The 26155-nt window shown below is 36.3% G+C and overlaps 1 pseudogene; it reads left to right on the top strand.

The window, feature by feature from the left end:
- Positions 1-13342: 13342 nt before the first annotated feature.
- LOC107013298 overlaps positions 13343-26155 on the top strand; it is a 21755-nt pseudogene continuing 8942 nt past the window's right edge.

Genomic DNA, 26155 nt, shown 5'->3' with positions numbered 1-26155 from the left:
TTCTTCTTCTTCTCCTACACCTTCTCATTCAACTCCTTCTCCTTCTCTTTCTCCTCTTTCCCCTCCTCCTTTTTCTGCTCCTTCTGCTCCTTCTTCTCCTTTTTCTCCTTCTCTCCTCCTTATCCTTCTGCTCCTTCTTATCCTTCTCCTTCTTCTTATCCTCTTCCTTTTCCTTCTTGTCTTTCTCCTTCTCCTTCTCCTTCTCCTTCTTCTTATTCTCCTTTATTCTCCTTCCCTTTTTCGTTCTTCTTCTCTTTCATCTCCTTCTCCTCCTTTTCCTTCTTATGCTTCTTCTCCTTCTTCTCCTTGTTTTTCTTCTTCTTTTTATGCTCCTTTTCCTCCTTATTCTTCTTCTTCTTCTCCTCCTCTTTCTCTTTCTTCTCTTTCTCCTCTTCCTCCTCCTCCTCCTCCTCCTTCTCCTCCTCTTCTTCTTTCTATAGAGAGGGTTTTAAAAGAGAATTGGGTTTCTTTTGGGGGTATTGAAATAATTATTTGTGATACTTCATTAATGGTCTAATGTCTATATTTATGTTTTCTATACTAGAATAAAACAACTCCACTTAATCGTAATCAAATTCTAAAAGGACCCATTAGCCCCCAACTTAACAAACCTACAATCTTACATTTCCCAACCATGAGACCACGCTGATGTTCCATGGGTGGAACCAAGGTGCGTGATTGTCATCAGTGGTTTGGGTTTGGATATTATTGAATAAGGATCTTTACCTATGGATCCAATCGTGGGTCTAACTGTGGTTTCTGCCTTAGCTAGTTTCTTGGGAAGCTTACTAGGGTTCTCATTCTGGAGGCTTCCCACGGAGCTGGGTCCAACAATGGGTGTGGATTGCACTCATGGGTGACATCTTGATACTCTAACATGCTAAACGTTCTAAAACATGCTAAACTTCCCTCTTAACGTTACGGGTGTTATAATATGTCCCTTCATTGATAACGTCAACAAAGATACTTCGTCCAATACTAAGCATCGACAGTCATCAATTAATATATAACACAACTAAGGGTTGGATTGTTCCCACATGGAGTGGTACTGAGAATATTTCAGCCAAGCACAAACAAAGTTATGCCAGACATAACTATATGAAACTATCTACTAAAACCGTAGAAAATTGGATGGAGTGACACAAGTTGCAATTAACAAATGGATTTTTTTTTATATCGAATTAACAACTAAAATAGTAAAAATAATAAGAGAGAGTAATAGGGAAATGAGAATCATAGGATGTGACCTTAATATGAGATAAAAGACACCGAAGAATAGTGTCTATTGATAGTACATCGCTGAATATATGTAACTAGGCTTAGGGAAATGAGAATCATCGGATGTGACCGGAATATGAGATAAAAGACACCGAAGAATAGTTTCTATTGATAGTACATCGCTGAATATATGTAACTAGGCTACACTTTAGTGAAGGTAAATTCTCTCTTTAGCAACTTGCCTTAAATCTACTCGGTTTCTCTCAATCACCGAGTTGAAGCCTCTAAGAACAACCTCCGCCTTAGCCCAATAACTCTCGAGTTGAAAATATGGGAAAGGGACAAAGATTCAANGATTCACTCTCTCGAGCCAAACCCATGAAGACCAAACAACCGTCGACTATCAAATTAATAATATGAGTTTCTAAACCTCTCTTTCGAGGAAGCCAAAAACATAAAGTTGAAGTCGTATTTGCAACTACAACTTCATTTTGTTCAAACAAAACTATTAAGTGAAATAACATTTAAACAACGAATATACAAACAACAAGCAACACCCAACAACAGATTTACCTCATATTCACAAAATCACACCCCAAGAATTGAGGTTTTAGCTAGATATAATGTAAAGGAAGAAAATGATACCAAATCGACTAATGCTTCGCGGAACTGCTCGTGACACACTCACTGGTCCTTTTCATCGCCAATTTGATCCTTTCTGTCAAGTCTTAGATATGTTGAACAAAAGGAGAGAATGGGACCTTTTGACGACATGCTGAATAGGTTCGGCGATCCTCAGGTCTTCTATTCTTTGTTCTTTGAGCTGTCTTTGTTCCTTTTTGCTTGATTTTTCCATGTATTTTCTCCAATTAAATATACTTGAAACTCAAGGAATTGTATCAGTTTTCGAGGTAAAATATGTATTTAAGAACACTAAACCTATAAAAGTATAGCCCTAAATTAGTCCAAATCGTGGACTCATTACCCCCTTAAGACTATTCATCCTTAAATTACATTTTAGTCACTTTTTAGTGTTACTACTTTAGATTAGCAACCCATAATGCATGAAACTCATGTAAATGCATATAATTAATGAAGGAACTTCATCTACAAGCTAAACATACTCAATGCAACAAAATAAAGGTCGGAAGTACATCTAACAACCCAAGATTCATGAAATTCTATATCTACTCATGTTCAAGGAGGAAGTACCATCACTATGCTACAAACATTCTCCACACAATCTCAAAAAGGCTACATGAAATCTACACTCATAACATTCATTCAAGGAGGAATCATTCAACTCCAATCTAAGACATTCTCATCAATTTATCTCGTGAAGTCTACAATCATTTCTACTCAATTCACTTCAAGATGAGGAAAACTAATCATGCAACTTCATTTTCATTCAAAATACAAGTTTTCATGAACGCGCACCACATAAGGAAATCATAGAAATTCCGAAACACACATGAATCCAAATCATACTACAATAATAGAAACTTATCATCTCATCTAAAGGAGGAATAGTAGGAAAATAATAAGGAATATCAGGACGTCTTATTGGCCTCGGACTACCAAATAACACCCTAACCTAAAACCCTGGCTAAAGGTCACTCCTTAACAATTTCATGGAAGCAACTTCCTTTTCCTTCCATATCTTAACTTTCCGGTCAAAGTCTCCTATAGGCTTTACAAAATAAGGAATAAAATTTCCGAAGCTCATTGCACCTCCCAATGTGAGAATTCCTAGAAACCATGATTATGAACATTAAGAATACTCATCGACCTTACTATCAAAGCAGACAATCTTCCCATTGTGAGTATTCCTTGGTGGACATTCTAAATACCATCCTTTTCATTACTAAGGTCAGAAAATTTTTTCACTAAGCTTTCACATACATCACACAAGAGGATTCTAAACAAAAGTGAACTACACTACTACTATATAGAGGATACTACTCATCCAACATATCTAGGCATTACTCAAACACCCTATTCATAAAATTTAACAACATACCCCAAAATTAATCATGTCAAAGTCAGGTTATGCCAATACTAAACATATCAATAATGCAATACATTCATACTAAGGACAACATTAAAGTATATCATATAAGGTCTATCAAGTCATAGAAGACAAGCAACACAAGATTCTAAACAAACCATCAAGCACATACCATATTTAACATTTGGACAATACTGTTGTCCCCCTCCATATTTAAGAGCATTAGACAGATTCTTCTTTGAATCAATCACACCCTAAAAAATTGGACCAGATAAAGTGTAGGGTTGGGACCAAAGACGACAATCCCCTTCATATCTAGCAACTATAGGGAAAAGCCTTATCTTGTGGCCGAAATCACCACACCCAAAAAGATAATTAGAACCTGCTAGGCCTTCATCCACATGCCTTCTACCACAGATACTACACCCCAAAAATACAACTCTACTACCATCATCTTGAGACTTAGGGTTAGACACCCTTTCTTGGTTTAAATTAGGAGTGTTTGAGAAACCTTGCTTGTGGAACCTTTCTCTATGTCTAAGGTGACCTTTAACATCGTAACTTGCATGAGAGGAATCATCATCCTCTATTCTAGACTTCTTTTTCTCCTTATATTTTCCCTTGAGTTTCCCCTCCTCAATTTTTCAAGCATACACCATAAGACGTGAGATATCCATATCATGATGGAACATTACCAGACAAAATTCTCTCTCTACCAAGTCCGATACATTTGCCAAAAACCTATTAATCTTATCACAATAGTTGGAGCATACTTGGACAAGTGAGTGAACTTGAGGCATACTCCTTAATATATATACTTCCTTGAAGAATGTTAATGAACTCTTGCGTCTTAGATTCAGTCAACTCAAGGGGAAAAACCTATCAAGAAATGTTGATTTAAATAATTCTCACTCCACAGGACCCGATCCTAGCGATATAACCTCTTTTTATTGATCATACCATATTTGTGCAACATCCCTCCATTCGTAATCCACCAATTTTGCCTTCTCCTCCGGAGTAACCCTAATAAAAAGTACCTTATAGATCCCATCTGTGAACCCTTAAGATCCTCCCACACAATCCCTCTTATTTTAATCGGCCTCCCCCATAATTTTGTTCACGGGGGTTACAACCTCTCTATTTGTAATATTCCAGAAAATTACATGTCTAGTGAACAGCCAATAGGTATTTAAGCATGCGTATTGGAGGGGTACATAGGCGTCTCAATGCCCAATATTGTGTAATATTGGGCATTGTATAGAAAATTGGCTAAGGAGTGTTAGCCTATTTCTATGTATACCCAAATAAGCATAACATGATCCAAGCTTGTTTAGAATTGTACCTGCAATGAAGACGCTAGGCTAAAATTATGAATTCATCACGTATTGATCCTCAACACAATTTATTAGGTACTAGGCATCCAAGTGTCAAGCCTAGCACCATAGGACATAACTATTTAAAATGATCATGTAAATTAAGTACTGCCTAAGGACATAGTGAGAGTCCTTGGGACAATAAGTAAACATTCACAAATGATTCATCAAGAATAATTAGTTACCAAAGTAAAATCAACGCATGTACAAGCACATGGGAACACACGTGGGAATCGGCCAAAGGAGGGGACCACCCTAACCGATTTCGGTTAGGGTAGTTAAGGGACAACATGTGCGGACAGGTCCATCCATGTGGATCGTAACTACCTAACCTACTTAGGCTCTTACGAGCTGTCCTAACTAGATAAAAAACCTGGGACTCACCTAAATGGACCCACTAGTGCACCCGACAACCTAGGACTAAACCGGGTTGACACTAACCTAGTACTAGTTAAAGAGACAACCTAGTACCTAACCTAGGATGGTCCAAAAGGTTAGTTATGGTCCTAAAAACATAGGGATACTTTAGTAATTACCATATTTTACTTAATTAATTAAATTAGAAGATTAATTAATTAATTTAAAAGGGAAAAACCTAAATTACAAAGCAATTTCAAGATTTCGGTTAAGACAAGAAAAAGACAACCTAGTACCTAACCTAGGATGGTCCAAAAGGTTAGTTATGGTCCTAAAAACATAGGGATACTTTAGTAATTACCATATTTTACTTAATTAATTAAATTAGAAGATTAATTAATTAATTTAAAAGGGAAAAACCTAAATTACAAAGCAATTTCAAGATTTCGGTTAAGACAAGAAAAAGACAACCTAGTACCTAACCTAGGATGGTCCAAAAGGTTAGTTATGGTCCTAAAAACATAGGGATACTTTAGTAATTACCATATTTTACTTAATTAATTAAATTAGAAGATTAATTAATTAATTTAAAAGGGAAAAACCTAAATTACAAAGCAATTTCAAGATTTCGGTTAAGACAAGAAAAAGACAACCTAGTACCTAACCTAGGATGGTCCAAAAGGTTAGTTATGGTCCTAAAAACATAGGGATACTTTAGTAATTACCATATTTTACTTAATTAATTAAATTAGAAGATTAATTAATTAATTTAAAAGGGAAAAACCTAAATTACAAAGCAATTTCAAGATTTCGGTTAAGACAAGAAAAAGACAACCTAGTACCTAACCTAGGATGGTCCAAAAGGTTAGTTATGGTCCTAAAAACATAGGGATACTTTAGTAATTACCATATTTTACTTAATTAATTAAATTAGAAGATTAATTAATTAATTTAAAAGGGAAAAACCTAAATTACAAAGCAATTTCAAGATTTCGGTTAAGACAAGAAAAAGACAACCTAGTACCTAACCTAGGATGGTCCAAAAGGTTAGTTATGGTCCTAAAAACATAGGGATACTTTAGTAATTACCATATTTTACTTAATTAATTAAATTAGAAGATTAATTAATTAATTTAAAAGGGAAAAACCTAAATTACAAAGCAATTTCAAGATTTCGGTTAAGACAAGAAAAAGACAACCTAGTACCTAACCTAGGATGGTCCAAAAGGTTAGTTATGGTCCTAAAAACATAGGGATACTTTAGTAATTACCATATTTTACTTAATTAATTAAATTAGAAGATTAATTAATTAATTTAAAAGGGAAAAACCTAAATTACAAAGCAATTTCAAGATTTCGGTTAAGACAAGAAAAAGACAACCTAGTACCTAACCTAGGATGGTCCAAAAGGTTAGTTATGGTCCTAAAAACATAGGGATACTTTAGTAATTACCATATTTTACTTAATTAATTAAATTAGAAGATTAATTAATTAATTTAAAAGGGAAAAACCTAAATTACAAAGCAATTTCAAGATTTCGGTTAAGACAAGAAAAAGACAACCTAGTACCTAACCTAGGATGGTCCAAAAGGTTAGTTATGGTCCTAAAAACATAGGGATACTTTAGTAATTACCATATTTTACTTAATTAATTAAATTAGAAGATTAATTAATTAATTTAAAAGGGAAAAACCTAAATTACAAAGCAATTTCAAGATTTCGGTTAAGACAAGAAAAAGACAACCTAGTACCTAACCTAGGATGGTCCAAAAGGTTAGTTATGGTCCTAAAAACATAGGGATACTTTAGTAATTACCATATTTTACTTAATTAATTAAATTAGAAGATTAATTAATTAATTTAAAAGGGAAAAACCTAAATTACAAAGCAATTTCAAGATTTCGGTTAAGACAAGAAAAAGACAACCTAGTACCTAACCTAGGATGGTCCAAAAGGTTAGTTATGGTCCTAAAAACATAGGGATACTTTAGTAATTACCATATTTTACTTAATTAATTAAATTAGAAGATTAATTAATTAATTTAAAAGGGAAAAACCTAAATTACAAAGCAATTTCAAGATTTCGGTTAAGACAAGAAAAAGACAACCTAGTACCTAACCTAGGATGGTCCAAAGGGTTAGTTATGGTTATAAAGACTTAAGGGTACTTAAGTAGTTACCCTAGGTCACTTAATTAATTAATATCAAGTTAATTAATTAAATTAGAAGATTAATTAATTAATTTAAAAGGGAAAACCCTAAATTACAAAGCAATTTCAAGATTTCGGTTAAGACAAGAAAAAGACAACCTAGTACCTAACCTAGGATGGTCCAAAAGGTTAGTTATGGTCCTAAAAACATAGGGATACTTTAGTAATTACCATATTTTACTTAATTAATTAAATTAGAAGATTAATTAATTAATTTAAAAGGGAAAACCCTAAATTACAAAGCAATTTCAAGATTTCGGTTAAGACAAGAAAAAGACAACCTAGTACCTAACCTAGGATGGTCCAAAAGGTTAGTTATGGTCCTAAAAACATAGGGATACTTTAGTAATTACCATATTTTACTTAATTAATTAAATTAGAAGATTAATTAATTAATTTAAAAGGGAAAACCCTAAATTACAAAGCAATTTCAAGATTTCGGTTAAGACAAGAAAAAGACAACCTAGTACCTAACCTAGGATGGTCCAAAAGGTTAGTTATGGTCCTAAAAACATAGGGATACTTTAGTAATTACCATATTTTACTTAATTAATTAAATTAGAAGATTAATTAATTAATTTAAAAGGGAAAACCCTAAATTACAAAGCAATTTCAAGATTTCGGTTAAGACAAGAAAAAGACAACCTAGTACCTAACCTAGGATGGTCCAAAAGGTTAGTTATGGTCCTAAAAACATAGGGATACTTTAGTAATTACCATATTTTACTTAATTAATTAAATTAGAAGATTAATTAATTAATTTAAAAGGGAAAACCCTAAATTACAAAGCAATTTCAAGATTTCGGTTAAGACAAGAAAAAGACAACCTAGTACCTAACCTAGGATGGTCCAAAAGGTTAGTTATGGTCCTAAAAACATAGGGATACTTTAGTAATTACCATATTTTACTTAATTAATTAAATTAGAAGATTAATTAATTAATTTAAAAGGGAAAACCCTAAATTACAAAGCAATTTCAAGATTTCGGTTAAGACAAGAAAAAGACAACCTAGTACCTAACCTAGGATGGTCCAAAAGGTTAGTTATGGTCCTAAAAACATAGGGATACTTTAGTAATTACCATATTTTACTTAATTAATTAAATTAGAAGATTAATTAATTAATTTAAAAGGGAAAACCCTAAATTACAAAGCAATTTCAAGATTTCGGTTAAGACAAGAAAAAGACAACCTAGTACCTAACCTAGGATGGTCCAAAAGGTTAGTTATGGTCCTAAAAACATAGGGATACTTTAGTAATTACCATATTTTACTTAATTAATTAAATTAGAAGATTAATTAATTAATTTAAAAGGGAAAACCCTAAATTACAAAGCAATTTCAAGATTTCGGTTAAGACAAGAAAAAGACAACCTAGTACCTAACCTAGGATGGTCCAAAAGGTTAGTTATGGTCCTAAAAACATAGGGATACTTTAGTAATTACCATATTTTACTTAATTAATTAAATTAGAAGATTAATTAATTAATTTAAAAGGGAAAACCCTAAATTACAAAGCAATTTCAAGATTTCGGTTAAGACAAGAAAAAGACAACCTAGTACCTAACCTAGGATGGTCCAAAAGGTTAGTTATGGTCCTAAAAACATAGGGATACTTTAGTAATTACCATATTTTACTTAATTAATTAAATTAGAAGATTAATTAATTAATTTAAAAGGGAAAACCCTAAATTACAAAGCAATTTCAAGATTTCGGTTAAGACAAGAAAAAGACAACCTAGTACCTAACCTAGGATGGTCCAAAGGGTTAGTTATGGTTATAAAGACTTAAGGGTACTTAAGTAGTTACCCTAGGTCACTTAATTAATTAATATCAAGTTAATTAATTAAATTAAAGGCGTCAAACCGAAAATCTTATGCTAACCTAGTATAACTCAAGAAACACCCTAGTACTTAACCTAGGATGGTCCAAAAGGGTTAGTTATAGTTCGAATGACTTAGGGGTACTTTATTAATTACCCTTGGTCCCTTTATTATTTAAATTATCTATTTAATTAATTAATTTTAAGTGTTAAAACGAAATTCTTAGGAATAATTTCAGATTTGACTAAAGTGTTGTGTTTTCCTAGTTCCTGTCAATCTAGGAGGGGCTTTTAAGTAATTAATTTATTTATTTATTTAATTAAATTATTAATCCTTATATGAGTCAATATCAGTTCCTAAACCTAAAACTCATGATCAACACTTAGAGAATAGTAGTCTAAAGCGAACGAAAGAAAAAGGTAGAAAGTTCATCGACTTGTAGGGCGATTTCAAGGTGTTTTCAAGTTTTTGTTCAAGGTGGTCTTCGTATATTAAGTTCTACAAAAAGGTATGGGTTTCTCTCCTCGAATTATTTTTCCAAGATTACTTTCCATCGTCGTAATCCATGAGATGTCGAAACTAAGGCTGTTTTCCCGAAGTTCTCGTCAAACTTTCCCTTTCCCTAGTATCCTTGTTACGATTTCTATGTTGTATAGATTAGTATTGATCATGTTGTTGGTATGTGGTGCTGGCTTATCTTAATGTGTAGGGTTCTTGATTGTTAAATGTCGATTGAACTATGAACTGAACTCGTATGATGCTAAGGGTGTCTTACGTGAATTAAAGAACGATGTATTGTTAAGTTATGTTCAAAAATATTAAAGTGTTGATGTATGACGTCTTGATTCATACTTACTGTTAATGTTACTTTATGAATATGTTATATTCATAAAATGTTAATATGATGCTTTCTAAGATGTTTAAAAGATCTCCATGAAAATACATTTGAATGAATTTCCTATCTTATGCCAATAAAATGGCTAACAATACATGGTCTAAGAATGATGAACGAAATTGGCTATAATGTTGTATTGTAATAAATAAAAGATTGGCTAATGTATATGCATAAAAACTTAAGCATGATGAACATGGAAATTGGCTTACGCCAACAAAGATGGTTATGTAAAACATTCCAAATTGTTTAGGTCAATACTAATCATATGGAAATCTTGTGTAACCAAAAAAATGAAATGACAACTCAGGCACTTCTAAACTAATTCAATGAATCCATATCCAAGGGTGTGCCATTCATTAAGACAACTCCCAACATGCTCAAAAAGACTGAACTATGAAAATATGCAATTGGTTGAATGAAGTTCTCATCGTCCATAAACGATGATATGAAGCTACTAAACGAAAGTAAGCAAGTAACGTGAGTAATAACATAACTAAATATGTCTAAGTTAACAAAGTGACCAGCAGGAGGTGTTAAATGAAGTGAGATAAGCCTCACTTACACCTAAGCTACTATGTTAATAATACTCACGAATGAAGGTATTAGAACGTGTAAGACCGGTCTCATTAACACCAAATATGTTATGTAAGGACAATTCATATTTAATCAATGTAAAGAAAAGGATGACAAGTCATCAATAGAGTAAGTAAATCTCAACCTAGAAGCAAGCTTCCATAATTATTGAGTCAATTCTAAAAGATAAGAAGATAATGAAAATGAGAAAAGCACCAATAGAATAGTTATGAGCATGTGCTTGCACGTGTAAGTCTCATGAGACGAGGCTACCACTGAGGTGGATAAGTAGTCTCAATAAGTCCCTAGTCTTCTAACTATGTCTAGCCAACATAGGAACTAGCATGTGGTTGCCACCTAAGAGATCTAGGTATGTTTCGATCTCACCTTGTCCAGTGAGATCACCTCTTTTCGGTGTGTGGAAGTGAAGTACCGTGGTTTCACGATACTTTCAATGTTTTTTTCTTAAGTTCAGTGAGTGTATAAGGCCTCTTTGAAGTAGTTTTGATGTATTTTTCTTTGTGTTTGCAGGAAAAACTGTCCGGAATGAAAACGATGAAGATGTGCTGAAAATTGCAGAAAAGATGACCTACTGAGTCGTCGATGGTCCATCTACCCATCGACGTTCCATAGGTGGAAACCGTCGCCATGAAGATCTTATGCTTCCAAGGAAAGATTGGGCCATTCTGAATGAGTGTGAGTCTACGAAAGGGATGATGGTCCGTCGTATCATCTACAGACCGTCCTGGTGATCCGTTGGTGTTAACAGAATGTAGCCCCTGTACACGATTTGAAAAGATTCTAAGTGTGGAGTAACGAAGGCCATCGACGGACCGTCTCCCTGTCAATAGACCATCGTCTTGTTCCGTCGATAGTAACAAAGAGTTGGAGAAGAAAACAACTGAAAATAAAGTTGAAGTATGGACCGACGGAGGTGTCGACGATCTATTGTTGCCTCGACGATCCGTCGGTCAGGTTGTTGACGCGAGATGCGTTTTTGGATAGATTTTCCTTATTTCAGTTTTCCTTTATGTTTAGGATTCTTTTATTATAAATAGAACCAAAAACCTCATTTTTGGGGTTAAACTCTTTGTTATTTTTCTGATTGTAATATTGGTTGTTGAATATTGGGTTTTAGAAAATACTTTATTTTTCAGGAATCGTTTATTGCATTATTTTCTCGAATTCAAGTGATTTTCTGGATTTTCTTCAATCTCATCAAAGTAAGTACATGAATTCTTGTCTAATTAATATGAATTTTGTAATTATGAACATGGGTAACTAAATCCACAACTAGGGTTGTGGGAACCATGGGTAATTAACAAAGTAAAAGTAGCTAAAATAGCAACTCTCGAATAGTTTCTTGCATGTATTGATAATTCTTTCATTTTGAAGTCATTTTAACGGTGCACCCGTTAGAACTGGCCTTGTTACTACTTGCTGGACAGAGGAGGTAGATAATAATAAAAGAATTATCAACGTAGAATTAGTATATACTATCTAATAGGTCAGTGTCATTGATGTGAAGTATTAACTAAGCCATACATAGATTATGATGCTTAATATGAGGTAAAAGTTAAGGTTTAGTAAAGTACACACAAGTGGCCGAACCAAGGTGCGAAGTGAAATTCACTAGTTGCCGGACCAAGGATTTAGGGATACATAACTTACCACTTTGCATGCAAGATACTAGGAAAGAGTTTTTATAGTTATGGTTACTGCATTATAAACCTATGGGGAACACTTACACCCTAGTTTCTCTCATCATTTGATAAATATCAAATATTTGAACTAGCTACTTGTTTACTTAGACTTAATTAATTAATTTTGTTACACAAAATCCCCCCTTTAATTGTTTACTTCCGGAAAACACTTGACTAAATAAAAGTAATCGTAGATTAAAGTTAAGTCTAAATCATTTTTCTCATGGGATCGACACCAACCTAACAATTGGGTTCTTTACTTGATACGACCTCTTATACTTCTTTAGGGAAGTATAATTTGAGAGTATACAATTTAGAACGCCGCTGCCGGGGAAAGTGACTTTTAGATTAAACCAAATTTTAGCCAACATTTTCATGATTTTACTTTTTTTAAATGTTTTTGTGTCTCGCAGGTCTAGTTTTAGTGTATGCCAAGTACACAGAGTCGAGGAGATCCAATACTTCCACCTGATCCAGAACTAAACCGCACACCTCGCAGAATGAATATTCAGAACAATCCTGCTTATATTGATGATGAGATCAACCCTCAACTTCCCACGCCGGTTGATGCTCATAATCGAGTCCTTGTTGATAACCCTGGTGAAGCTAATCCGAGAAGGAAACCTCCCGCCCCACGCCCTCAAGAGTACTATAGGGAAAATGTTAATATGACTGACTCTGATGTGCCACTTGTCCTACTTCCTCTACGACATGGTCATACTTTTGTGGTAACTAGTATCTTGATGCAGATTCTCATCGCCAGAGGTTTGTTTATGGGGCTACCATCTGAGGATCTATATGATTATGTCGCCAAACTAAGGTCGGTGTGTAATAGTTGTGTATGGACGCCATACATAGACATGGATGTAATTGGATTAAGAGTATTCCCTCTCTCACTGACGGGGGAGGCCACAATTTTGGTTTACTGAGTTTCCTTACAATTCAATCTATACATCGGAGCAATTGAGAGATGCGTTCCTAGCAAGGTATTACCCGGTTTCTAAAAAGCTAAACCACAAAGATAGGGTGAACAACTTTGTGGCATTACCACGGGAGTCAGTAAGCAGTTCTTGGGATAAATTCAGCGGAGCACTACGAAGTGAAATATTGAGAGAAACACTTTTGCAGTGCAAACTTCACATAACCCAGCTGTAGATGAGATTCATGAAGAGATGAATCAAATGAGAACTGAGCTTGGGTTGGTGCTAAAACATGTCACCGGGGGTGCAGAAAAGGTAAATGCGGTAAACTATTTGGCTAAACCACCACCACCGGTTGATGAGTACTACTATGAAGAAGATTCTTATGAAGTGACTGAGCAGACGGGGGGTTTCTGGCTGAACGCCCAAGGCTCCAATCAGGAAAATTGGCACCAAGGTCAAGGAAATCAAGGTGGAACTATGAAGAATTACATATGNATTGTATAATTACATATTTTTAAATCTAAACCCTAATTTTATTAGTACATCTAATATTTTAATGTTTTCTTTGATTTGTAAGTGTTTTAAGTCTTTAAGTTGTTACAATACGAAGACCCTTCTTTTTAAAAGTTATAACTTTTCGAAACATAAACCCTAATTTTATAAGTACGTATATTTTTAAAAATTCATCATGTTGGTACGCATATATAAGGTCTTACATAAAAACTATTTTTCTTTTTAAGTGTATTTTGTTTGTGTTCATTTCTCAAAGATTAGTTTTGTCAATTATTTCTCATTAGTATAATTCATATATTTTTTGGTTAGATTGAACATTGAAGGTCTTTTACTTATTGAGTTATGAATCTTAATACCAATATGACTTATTTCAAGCAATTTCCTTCACTGGGGGATTTTTGAAACCTCTTTATATGATTTTAATGGTAAAATGTTGGGATTTTGAAGTTTTTTTTTATTTTAGGGAAATGGATGAAAGATCCAATATCCACTAAAAATTAGATGCATTTACCTTTAGGGCATATTCATGAGGTTGTTTACTTTTCGTGTTCAAGGGCAAGCTAGTTTTTTTAGGCTACATGGATTCATCTAGGAACTTAGTCCATTTTCTTCTAAAAAAAAATACATTATTGACTCTTTACTTCATGTTTAGTTATTTCATCCCCTTATATTACATCATTTATTTAGAAATTTTGCTACATTGACTTTCAGGTTCTAGGGGTTAAATTTAGTCTTGGTTAGGTTTGGATTTGATAAATTATTGAGTATATTGGGAACTTTGATTTTAAATTGATTATTTAAACATGTTTATAAATGTTTAAATATTTTTTTTGGGTCAGTATTGTTTAATTGGGTTGTACTAACAGTTCTCCCCTCAGAGGGTTAGTGCCATTATTAATCACGAAGGTTTTAGTTGTGAAAAAAATTGTATCAGAGGCCTGTGTTTTTTTATCTCGTTATACAAAATGACACTAGTAGTGTTTTGAAGAATGGTACAGACATGTACAATCTTTCCTTCGAGAGGCTACATGACATTAGGAAAATCTCTCCATCTTCTTCTCCCTATGTAGTTTATTTGATTTTGATTGTAATATGGTGATCCAAATTAGTATCTAACTTGTTTAACTCTTCGATTCACAAATGGTTAACATCTGAAAAAATGGTGCCACACAGTAGGTCCCACTGATAAGACATCATGGGAGCCTCTATTGAGAAGATGCGAATTAGGTAGGGGTACAAGAAGGAGCAGAGGCCGATGAAGGGTAGCACCCACTAGGGATAAAGCCTAAGTTGAGATGGTATCTAGGGAAGAGACCCCTCCTGCACCAAAGGCTGAGGTAAAAAGGAATGTGGAGATTGAGGTAAAGAGGATGCTGAACAATACGAGGATGCATAAGTTGGGACTGCAGGACTTCCCCTTTTGATCTAGCTATAACTGAGCAGATTTTGACTTTTTTGGGTTGGTTGGTGCAAGATTCTAGACCTCTATTCATTCATCTTGTTGATGCTACAATCCATAAAATGGATGGAGTGCTGGATATTTATTGCTTGTTTTATCCACTTTTGGGCCCTGTGATAACTGGCAGTGAGCACGAGATGATGAGCAAGTTTTTAAAATTAAAGTTGTCATTGTTCCATGGTTCTGAAAGTTAGGATGCCTTATGGTTATTTCATTCATTATCAATCAAACAACACTCGCTCGATGATCTGCTTGAAAAACATGTACCAAAAAATTGTTGATCTTCCTTCTAACCATAAACAATTTGAGCCTCTGCTTCTTGTTGCTGACCATTGTTCTTGCAAATGACTGATTCATGCCCAAGTTGATTGCATTTACTACATTTAGCATCAGGTGTTCTCCAGCATTTATATGGTGGATGAGCTTTGTTGTTACAATGCTTACAAGGAGGATAACTTTTCTTTGAGTGTCCAGTTTTTCCTATTGTAGTACTTGTTGAAATGCCTTCACCATTCTTCTTGTTCTTCTTCTTTTTGTTTTTTGCCTCCATCTTGAGGCTTGGAAAACAATGCTCCCTTTGTATTTCCTTCTTCTCTCATGAATCTTTGTTATTCTTGTGCCTGCAAAGCATTCAATAACTCTACGAAGGGTAATTTAGACACATCCTTCGTGTTTTCAAAAGTAGTTTTGGTTGCTTAAAATCCTTATGGCACAATTACCAGAATCTTTTTAACAATACGTTAATCATTATGCATGGAACAAAGCAATCTTATACTGTTTGTTATGTTCAAGAGCCTTTCAAAAGTAATCTTTGATGGTTTCAGTTATTTTCATCTTCAGCATCTCGAAATTTCTTATAAAATTTAGCACTTGCATACCTTCGATCCTTTCATCCCCTTCATATTCTGCCTTGATATAATCCCAGATGGATTTCGAGGACTTTAGAGACATAATTTGAGAGAAGATTGAAGAAGACGGGTGAAAATAAATAGGCCTTTGCCTTTGATTTTTTTGTTTTCTTTCATAATGGTTTTTGATATTGGCCATAGTAGGATTGTTAGGCAACAGAGGAACTTCATAATCCTCTTTGACTGCCTTCCGCATATCCATGATATCTTGACAAGTTTCCATCCTTACTGCCAAATTAAGATAGTTATCACCATTAAAAACAGGTGGTGCCATTACACAAAAAGTTGATTCTGCTTCCATGATTGATAAACTTTTCTTGTTGATTACAATCCTAACTTTGATGAAACACCCACGGATTCCTCAAGAAATAAATGCTCCGATAACAATCCTAACTTTGATGAACCAACCATGGATCCGTCAAGAAATAAATGCTCTGACACCAATTATTAGTTTTTAGAGAAAAAAAAACATAACAATGTGATCTTCTTTTGTTATTGAACAAGTAGGAACATTAGTTTGATAAACCAACAAAAAAAAATTTATGAAAGCAAAAATTACTTACTTAGTTATAACATAGATATTTATAGAGTTAACAAGTAAACCAACTACGAAGAATAAGATTAAACAGTAAATAACTACCCTACAACACAAAGAACTTGGACTGTTCAGTTCTTATGCATATTTCTAACAGATTCGCTCCAAGTTACTAACTAGTGATTTAACTACTTTACTGCTCTAGTCAATCTTACTTCCTTCAGCATGCTATCCTCATATTTAATTGTATCAAATGGCTCTCCAATTTATTTTTGCTTCACCTTTGAATTCCTGAACTTTTGTCATTTGCATGCTCAAATAACTTGAGGGGGGTATGAAAGGAAATAATTAGGATAGTCTCCATCACTCTTGGATGTTGGTGGCTTCATATCTCTAATTCATCTGCAGTCCAAATTTTTCTGATTAATGCAGAAGGAACTGTGTGTGATTTCCTTCCCCGAAGTGCCAAATCAACGATGTATCCTCATCAATATGAAGCATTTGAGAATATGTGGAAAAAAGTTGTTGGAGATATAACCCTCGAGAGGCTGAGACAACCCTTATCTCATAGCAAAGGAGGATGCATAATATCACATCCACCTGGCACCGGGAAAACCCCTTTAATGCCATAATATTTCTTCAATCACATTTGAAGTTGTTTACAAAGTCTCGACCTGTAATCATAGCTTCTTCCAGTTTGCTGCTTAACTGGGAAGCTGAGATTCACAAATGGGAGGTAGACATTCCCTTTCACAACTTGAACAACAAAGATTTCTCTTTATAGGAAGAAGAATCTATTGTGAGTGTCTTTCGCTGTTTATTTCATGCGGTAAAGAGAAATCCACACCTTATATGAATGGTGAAGCTGGGATCTTTGGTTAAAGGTAAGAGTGTTTTGAGGATCAGTTCTGACTTGTTCGGGATTCTTCAAGGAGATGATAGAGACGGTTAGGCTAAACCAATTAGAGATATCCTTCTTATGCTAAATTGATTAGAGAAATCCTTCTTAACTATCTTGGTCTTCTTGCCCTTGAAGAAGGGCATACTGCTCGGGATGAACAAAACCTTGTCTGGAAAGCTTTCAAAAAGATTGAAACCGAGAAGCGCATAGTTTCTTGTAGAATTCCATTCCAGAATAACATCAAGGAGTTATACAATTTTCTCTATGTAGTCACTCCAAAATTTGCCGCAGATTTGGAGCAGAACTGGGATTCTCTTAGCATTTCCATTGACAAGAATTCCCTATGTTTTATTAAAAAAAATGAATTCGAAAGGAGTTCGTTTTATTTTCGAGGTATTTTCGACTTTTAGGAGTCGCCACTTAATTTTTTTAAGTAAAATTAAGAAAACTCGTTCTCAAAACAACTAAAACAGAAAAAATCGTTTTTGAAAACATTTAAAGGGGTTCGGGATTCCTATTAGCGTCGTAGGAAGGTTTCGAAAGAAAGCACCTAAGACGCTCCGTTTACTACGGTTTTCCGACGATTAACTTATTTGACTATTCTTAATGATTTGCGAATCTTTTGTTATTTTGAACTTATTAAAGTTTCATTTAGACAAATTTACAAGTTTCGAAATATTTATCTTGCAATTTTGCGAGTCTATTTCTGAGCTAAACTTTCTTAAGGTTTTATCTAAACAAGCTCTACAAATTTGAAACAAATAATCGTTTAGAAATTAGTTTTAAGTTTGACAAGGTTTGAAAGGCGCTTCGACGGGGTTTGGAATTTTCTAACCCTAAACTATACGACAGTTAAACAAACGCATAAACAAATAGTAAAGTGGGAGAGAGAGAGAGAGAGAGAGATTTGGGTCCAAGTTTTCGGGTTCTGTTCTCCTTGACCGAAACTTGGACCCACCTGTCTTTGAGTTTTTACCCATTTTCACCCGTCCTATTCTAAACATATAAAATAAAATACAAGAAATTAAAAAAAAAAGACAAGGGCTTATGCCCATTACAAGTAAAATAAAAAAAAATATAAAAAAAGGAAATCTCCTAATCCCACTTCTTCAAATTTTCCACGATCTTCATGGAACTTTGATTCTCGTGTATGAATGCCTTGACGGGCTGACTTCAAGGATAGAAACATGTGAGTCTTTACGACTCTCTCGAAATGCAAAGAAGGAGAGTTCGTGGTGAACTCAAGCAGATTTACATGCCACAAGCAAAATAAATAAATTAGCACATGCTCTCTAATAGATTCTCAATTTCAATTAGAAACACATAATTACATGGCCAAAATAATGAATCTACAAAATGACGCATCCGAACACTACATAGACCAAACTTATTTTCTTCATTCATGTACTAATTAGCTCCCTCCTTTGCCAAATCTCATTTTTCATTCATAGAAAAACAACACTTCAATTACATCGAGCAAACAAACAAAATTCTAGTGCCTAAATCAAGACTCTGCCTAAGAAAACAAAAAATACTTTCAACAACATAAGACATCAAACTAAACTACCATTTGAAATAAGTCAACAAAACGGAACGAGCCAGATGAAAAAAATATATATATATATAAAATATGCATTTAAAAAAAATCACAGTCAATGGGCAGAATGATGAGATGGGAGCTAAGTGTCGAGAGGGGAGCAGTGATGCAGATTCAGGTATATGCAAATGTGTATTAGACATAAAATAGCAATAGTCCCTGAGCAACCCATCTAATGCTCATACGCACAAATTTTAAACAACCTTAAACTAATAACAAGGAAAGCATGTTATTGATAGAAACCACATAGCGAGCCAACGAGGGAACACAAATTCACAGACTAAACAAAAACGCAAACGAAAACGAACCCAACAAGGTGTTTACGAATATACGAAATCAACATGATATTTCGATGGAAGATGAAGATTAGACAGCTAAACCAAGACATATCGCAAAGCTACATAAGCAAAACTCAGGCGACGAATGCTATCTCTCGCTCTAGACCACTTCATGACTCTACATCGCAGAGACTCGAAGAGGGAGAGAGAACAGAAACGACTCGAAAACATACATATCGGTGCAGCAAGACCAAACGAGAAACCACCATGTACATCAAATTCAGGGGAGACCAAACAACTAAAAGCATTCAGAACAAGACATGATCGAAAAGGAAAGAGGATTAGCATTTAGGGTGCAGCGATACCGAGACGGGAGCGAGCAGGCCGAACAAGAACTTCCACCACCGAAACCACCCTCGAACCACAGCGACGGCGTCCAAACGGAAACCGGCAGTCTAGCGCACTGTGACTCAACAGCAATCTCCCGATTTCTTTTCAGTTTCTCGTAGGCCTTTCTAAGTGATTCGAACGCTACTCTCACAAAGAATCGACCAACTTAACAATCTCCCACCCTTTGTTCTTCAAGAAACAGAAAAAACCAAAGCTTCTTTGCACAAAAGAGAGTTTCGACTTTATCCCAAAGTTTTCTCAAAAATCCCCCTGTTCTTCTACCGCGGACAGGAAAGAAACAGTGTTATTATTATTTTTTTTTTCTTGAAAATTCCTTCCCAATCCCCGAAACTCTAACCCCAAAACTGAAGAAGTAAGGGGTTTATATAGAAAATTTTTAGGGTTTTTGGAATCACTGAAAGATGGCCTTTTTCCGCCCAAATTCGAATTTGAAATTTGAAATCCTCTCCAAATCTGAGGGAATATGTTGTCTTGATGCTCTGAATTCGTCCCATTCCAACGGAACAGTGACGAGGTGAACGACCCAGATCAAATGGGCGTCCTTGCGAGGCAACGTGGCGCGATCTCGCGCTGCAAGGACGAGAGACGCGTCTGGCAAAGCTGCGATAGCCAGCCTGCCCTGCTGCGAGGCGTGCTGGCGAGGAGCTTGGGTGTACGCGTACTGACGAGGAGAGTAGAGCGTACGCGTGAGGAGATGCGAGGAGAGGAGTAAGAGAGGGGAGGCTGTGCGTGAGGGAGACGCGAGGGTCGGGATTTCGCGTGGGGAAGGGGTTTCCGTTTATGGGCTCTGTTTTTTTTTGTTTTTTTCTGCGTTTTCTGGCGATTGTTTGTTCTTTCTCCTTTCTGTAAATGGCGTGAGGAACGGGGAAGAGGAAGGGGGGAATTGGGAATTTGGGTCGGGTTAAGGGGTTAGTGGAGTTGGGCTGTTGGAATTGGGTTGAGGAGGGATTAGGTGGGCCGTCTGAAGGGAATTGGATTGGGCTGGGTGTGGGTAAGTCGAGATGGGCCTGGGAATTTAATTGAAATGGCGGAAGAGAAGGGGGAAGGTGGGCCTGGAAATTAGGAATAAGGTGAGGGGCCCAAATTTGGCTCTTCCAAATTAAATGGGAAAAGAGTTCAATTTGAATAATAGCCAATTGATATAAAAACGAATTTGGTATAAATTTATTAACGAGCTTATTTATTTAATAACATAATTATTTAAATTGTAAAAATAGTGCTTCAAAGGTATAATTATAATTTAAATTAAACTAGTTTAATAAAATATTTAGATGTATATTTTGATGGTTTTTGAGATAAGCATAAGATATACTACTTATATACAAAATTATGTAAATATGTATATCACCTAAAAATCATGGCGAAAGGTATTCGAAGTAATATAACTCTCATGTATTATATTATCATATCCGTAAAATTTATAAAATTGATTAATTTAAGATATTCGAAAAATTAAGGAAGCTCGATAATTAATTTATACCAACGTGGGTCAAAAATTGGGTGTCAACAACTGTCCCTCATTTTACTTGGGTTGGTGCAAGCAACTCGAGGAAAATGAAATTGACCGAGCCAATTTTGACCAACTCCATTCGTTCGTTTTTTTTTTTAAAAAAAAAAAGAAAGAAGGATTTGACAAAGAGTTTAGGAATTATGGCCGAACCCTTGAAAACGGGTCTCCTACATATCTCAGGCTATATGAGAATTCAGGCCACTTGTAGTTCGACAAGCTTGATTTACCGCACGATTTGAAAGAATCAAAAGCCACCTCGACACCGAATTATGAAGGTATCGAAATGCTCAAGAATAGAATTCGAGAGCGAATGTTGGAGTACAGCCGAGTTTCAACATTGAATACGCCTACATATCCTTAAACTTTCGGAATCAGGCTGTGTGTAGTTCGACTCGATCGGTGGAAAAGAAATCTATTATGCTAGATAACCTTCGGTCTTGGACGAGTGACAAAGTAACGAGTATGAAAAGGAAGCTTGTAACCTCTTAGCCATGAATGTGGCGCGCTTCACACCCATACTTAAGAACTTACACGGACATAATTTCCAAAACTCTTGGCGCATTGTCACTCAGATTGGAAACTTGCTTCCGATAAATCGAAACTTCTGGATGCGAGACTGAAACTGACAGAACTAAAGAAAAACCCGCATGTTTCGAGAGGGTGGTTCGATCGTGGTGGAAGTCGCTCCTCTGCTCGCGTCCTAAGAGTTTGACATTCCTCTTTGGACTGTGTCCCAGTTCGCTGCTAAGAAAAAGTTCCACGTTGTGCTGCATCCCTTTTGATGTCGTCCGCACCTGTGGTTTTGTTTGAGAATTCATCCTCTTGGATGCTCTCGACAAAGACTGAGATAAAACTCGTCAGCTTAAAAAATGCAATTAGGATGGGAGACAGTGTCTTTTTTACCGTGCCGACACTTCATTGTTCTCCTCAATATTCGACGTCGACTCGATCGGTCTGACATCTAGCAAATAAAGCTTATGCCTTGTGCTTTGTAAATAAAATCTTCAGTGTACTCTTCATTTGATGCTAAAATAAATAAATAAATGTTGATGCGATATTGATGTCTCTTTTGTCGTTATCTTTGATGCTCTTCTTGACATTTATTTTTCATCAAAATAAAAGATGCAGTTGAGGCTGATGGATAAATATTGCTCTCGGGATGCACGATTTCCCTTTCTTTATCCAGGTATGTCCTCTTGCGGGGCATGAATATCTTCCCACGATACGTAAATTCCTGCGAGGTATGAAATCCTCTCGCAATGCATAACTTTCAGCGAGGCATGAAATCTTCTCGCGATGCATAAATTTCGGCGAGGTATGAGCTCTTCTCGCGATGTCTAAATTTGACGAGGCATGAAATCTTCTCGTCGTGCATAAATTCAAGCGAGGTATAAAGTCTTCTCGCGATATATAAATTTGACGAGGCATGAAATCTTCTCGTCGTGCATAAATTCCAGCGAGGTATAAAGCCTTCTCGCGATATATAAATTTGACGAGGCATGAAGTCTTCTCGTCGAGCATAAATTCCAGCGAGGTATAAAGCCTTCTCGCGATATATAAATTTGACGAGGCATGAAATCTTCTCGTCGTGCGTAAATTCCAGCGAGGTATAAAGCCTTCTCGTGATATATAAATTTGACGAGGCATAAAATCTTCTCGTCGTGCATAATTAAAGACTCGCGATGCATGATTTCCGCGATGCATGATTCTTCAGCAGTATATGACTTCCGCGATGCATGATTCTTCAGCAGTATATGACTTCCGCGATGCATGATTCTTCAGCAGTATATGACTTCCGCGATGCATGATTCTTCAGCAGTATATGACTTCCGCGATGCATGATTCTTCAGCAGTATATGACTTCCGCGATGCATGATTCTTCAGCAGTATATGACTTCCGCGATGCATGATTCTTCAGCAGTATATGACTTCCGCGATGCATGATTCTTCAGCAGTATATGACTTCCGCGATGCATGATTCTTCAGCAGTATATGACTTCCGCGATGCATGATTCTTCAGCAGTATATGACTTCCGCGATGCATGATTCTTCAGCAGTATATGACTTCCGCGATGCATGATTCTTCAGCAGTATATGACTTCCGCGATGCATGATTCTTCAGCAGTATATGACTTCCGCGATGCATGATTCTTCAGCAGTATATGACTTCCGCGATGCATGATTCTTCAGCAGTATATGACTTCCGCGATGCATGATTCTTCAGCAGTATATGACTTCCGCGATGCATGATTCTTCAGCAGTATATGACTTCCGCGATGCATGATTCTTCAGCAGTATATGACTTCCGCGATGCATGATTCTTCAGCAGTATATGACTTCCGCGATGCATGATTCTTCAGCAGTATATGACTTCCGCGATGCATGATTCTTCAGCAGTATATGACTTCCGCGATGCATGATTCTTCAGCAGTATATGACTTCCGCGATGCATGATTCTTCAGCAGTATATGACTTCCGCGATGCATGATTCTTCAGCAGTATATGACTTCCGCGATGCATGATTCTTCAGCAGTATATGACTTCCGCGATGCATGATTCTTCAGCAGTATATGACTTCCGCGATGCATGATTCTTCAGCAGTATATGACTTCCGCGATGCATGATTCTTCAGCAGTATATGACTTCCGCGATGCATGATTCTTCAGCAGTATATGACTTCCGCGATGCATGATTCTTCAGCAGTATATGACTTCCGCGATGCATGATTCTTCAGCAGTATATGACTTCCGCGATGCATGATTCTTCAGCAGTATATGACTTCCGCGATGCATGATTCTTCAGCAGTATATGACTTCCGCGATGCATGATTCTTCAGCAGTATATGACTTCCGCGATGCATGATTCTTCAGCAGTATATGACTTCCGCGATGCATGATTCTTCAGCAGTATATGACTTCCGCGATGCATGATTCTTCAGCAGTATATGACTTCCGCGATGCATGATTCTTCAGCAGTATATGACTTCCGCGATGCATGATTCTTCAGCAGTATATGACTTCCGCGATGCATGATTCTTCAGCAGTATATGACTTCCGCGATGCATGATTCTTCAGCAGTATATGACTTCCGCGATGCATGATTCTTCAGCAGTATATGACTTCCGCGATGCATGATTCTTCAGCAGTATATGACTTCCGCGATGCATGATTCTTCAGCAGTATATGACTTCCGCGATGCATGATTCTTCAGCAGTATATGACTTCCGCGATGCATGATTCTTCAGCAGTATATGACTTCCGCGATGCATGATTCTTCAGCAGTATATGACTTCCGCGATGCATGATTCTTCAGCAGTATATGACTTCCGCGATGCATGATTCTTCAGCAGTATATGACTTCCGCGATGCATGATTCTTCAGCAGTATATGACTTCCGCGATGCATGATTCTTCAGCAGTATATGACTTCCGCGATGCATGATTCTTCAGCAGTATATGACTTCCGCGATGCATGATTCTTCAGCAGTATATGACTTCCGCGATGCATGATTCTTCAGCAGTATATGACTTCCGCGATGCATGATTTCGCTATGCATGAATTCCAGCGAGGCATAAATTCTTCTCGCGATGTAGTAAATTTCGACGAGGCATGAAATCTTCTCGTCGTACATAATTGTCAGCGAGGGATAAAGCCTTCTCGCGATATATAAATTTGACGAGGCATAAAATCTTCTCGTCGTGCATAAATTCGAGCCAGGTATAAAGTCTTCTCGTGATATATAAATTTTGACGAGGCATGAAATCTTCTCGTCGTGCATAAATTCAAGCGAGGTATAAAGTCTTCTCGCGATATATAAATTTNTTCCGCGATGCATGATTCTTCAGCAGTATATGACTTCCGCGATGCATGATTTCCGCGATGCATGATTCCGCGATGCATGATTCCGCTATGCATGATTCCGCGATGCATGATTTCCGCGATGCATGATTCCGCGATGCATGATTCCGCTATGCATGATTCTTCAGTGTATAAATTCCGCGATGCGTGATTCCGCGATGTATGACTATTTATATCGCCCCCGTGGATAGTAACGGCAAGATGATCTCCAAATAATATATCGATTTGATCGATAATGATAAAATAATAATTGCATAACTGTCTCCTCTGAGGTAATGCACTGTCTTGATCGACAATAATCATCTTGCTTTGATAACGCAATGCGAATAGCGTCCTCTATGGAAATCGTGAAATCCTTGCTAAGATTTCTGTTTGATTCACCTTTGAATCTGGCCAGACACTTTTGCAAACTTCCCATTGTTGAGAATGGTTTGAAATAAACAAACACATTCACAAGCATCTTCCCACAAACTATATGAATTGCCTCCTGCTTTCAGTAAGATCACTAATTTCGGAGATAGTTTTCTCCTCTTCGGGAGCTCTCCGTATTCGTCCGTCGGGATAATTCGGCCGACTTCAAAGCAAAATTATCAACCTGCATCCACAGAAAAATTGTCAGTTTTAAAACATACTGATCTGTGTCGATTCCTTCAGTTGCTCGCTCCTAGTCTTGATATCTCCAGTTGATTTCCCGATTTCCCGACTCTTGATAGATAAGAAAATATCTTACGCCAAAACAGATGAAATATAAAAAGGGAAATTTTAAGAGAAACAAGAAATTTTTAAGAAATAGTATCTTGAAAAAGTCACTGCCAAGTCATGTCACGTCAGGCTTAACGAGCTCCTTTGAATCCAACACTCGCTGATGAGTTCCAGAGGCATTCCGGACTTGTAGGGGGGACCCATGACGAAATTTTGAGGCCATCCTCAAAATTTCTGTCCCGGTTTAGTATCTTGCTCATCTTTCCATTGCAACCGAACAGATCGCGGAATTTTTGAGATCTTCTCAAAAATTCTGTCCCAGTCGCAAATTCGAAATGTCTTTTGTCTGACTTGCTGAAGAGGAGACTTCTTCTGGAGAATTTTTGAGTCCCTCTCAAAA

Source organism: Solanum pennellii, chromosome 3 (assembly GCF_001406875.1).
Source record: "Solanum pennellii chromosome 3, SPENNV200".
Classification (NCBI taxonomy): Eukaryota; Viridiplantae; Streptophyta; class Magnoliopsida; order Solanales; family Solanaceae; genus Solanum; species Solanum pennellii.
This window is presented reverse-complemented; position numbering and strand designations above follow the sequence as displayed.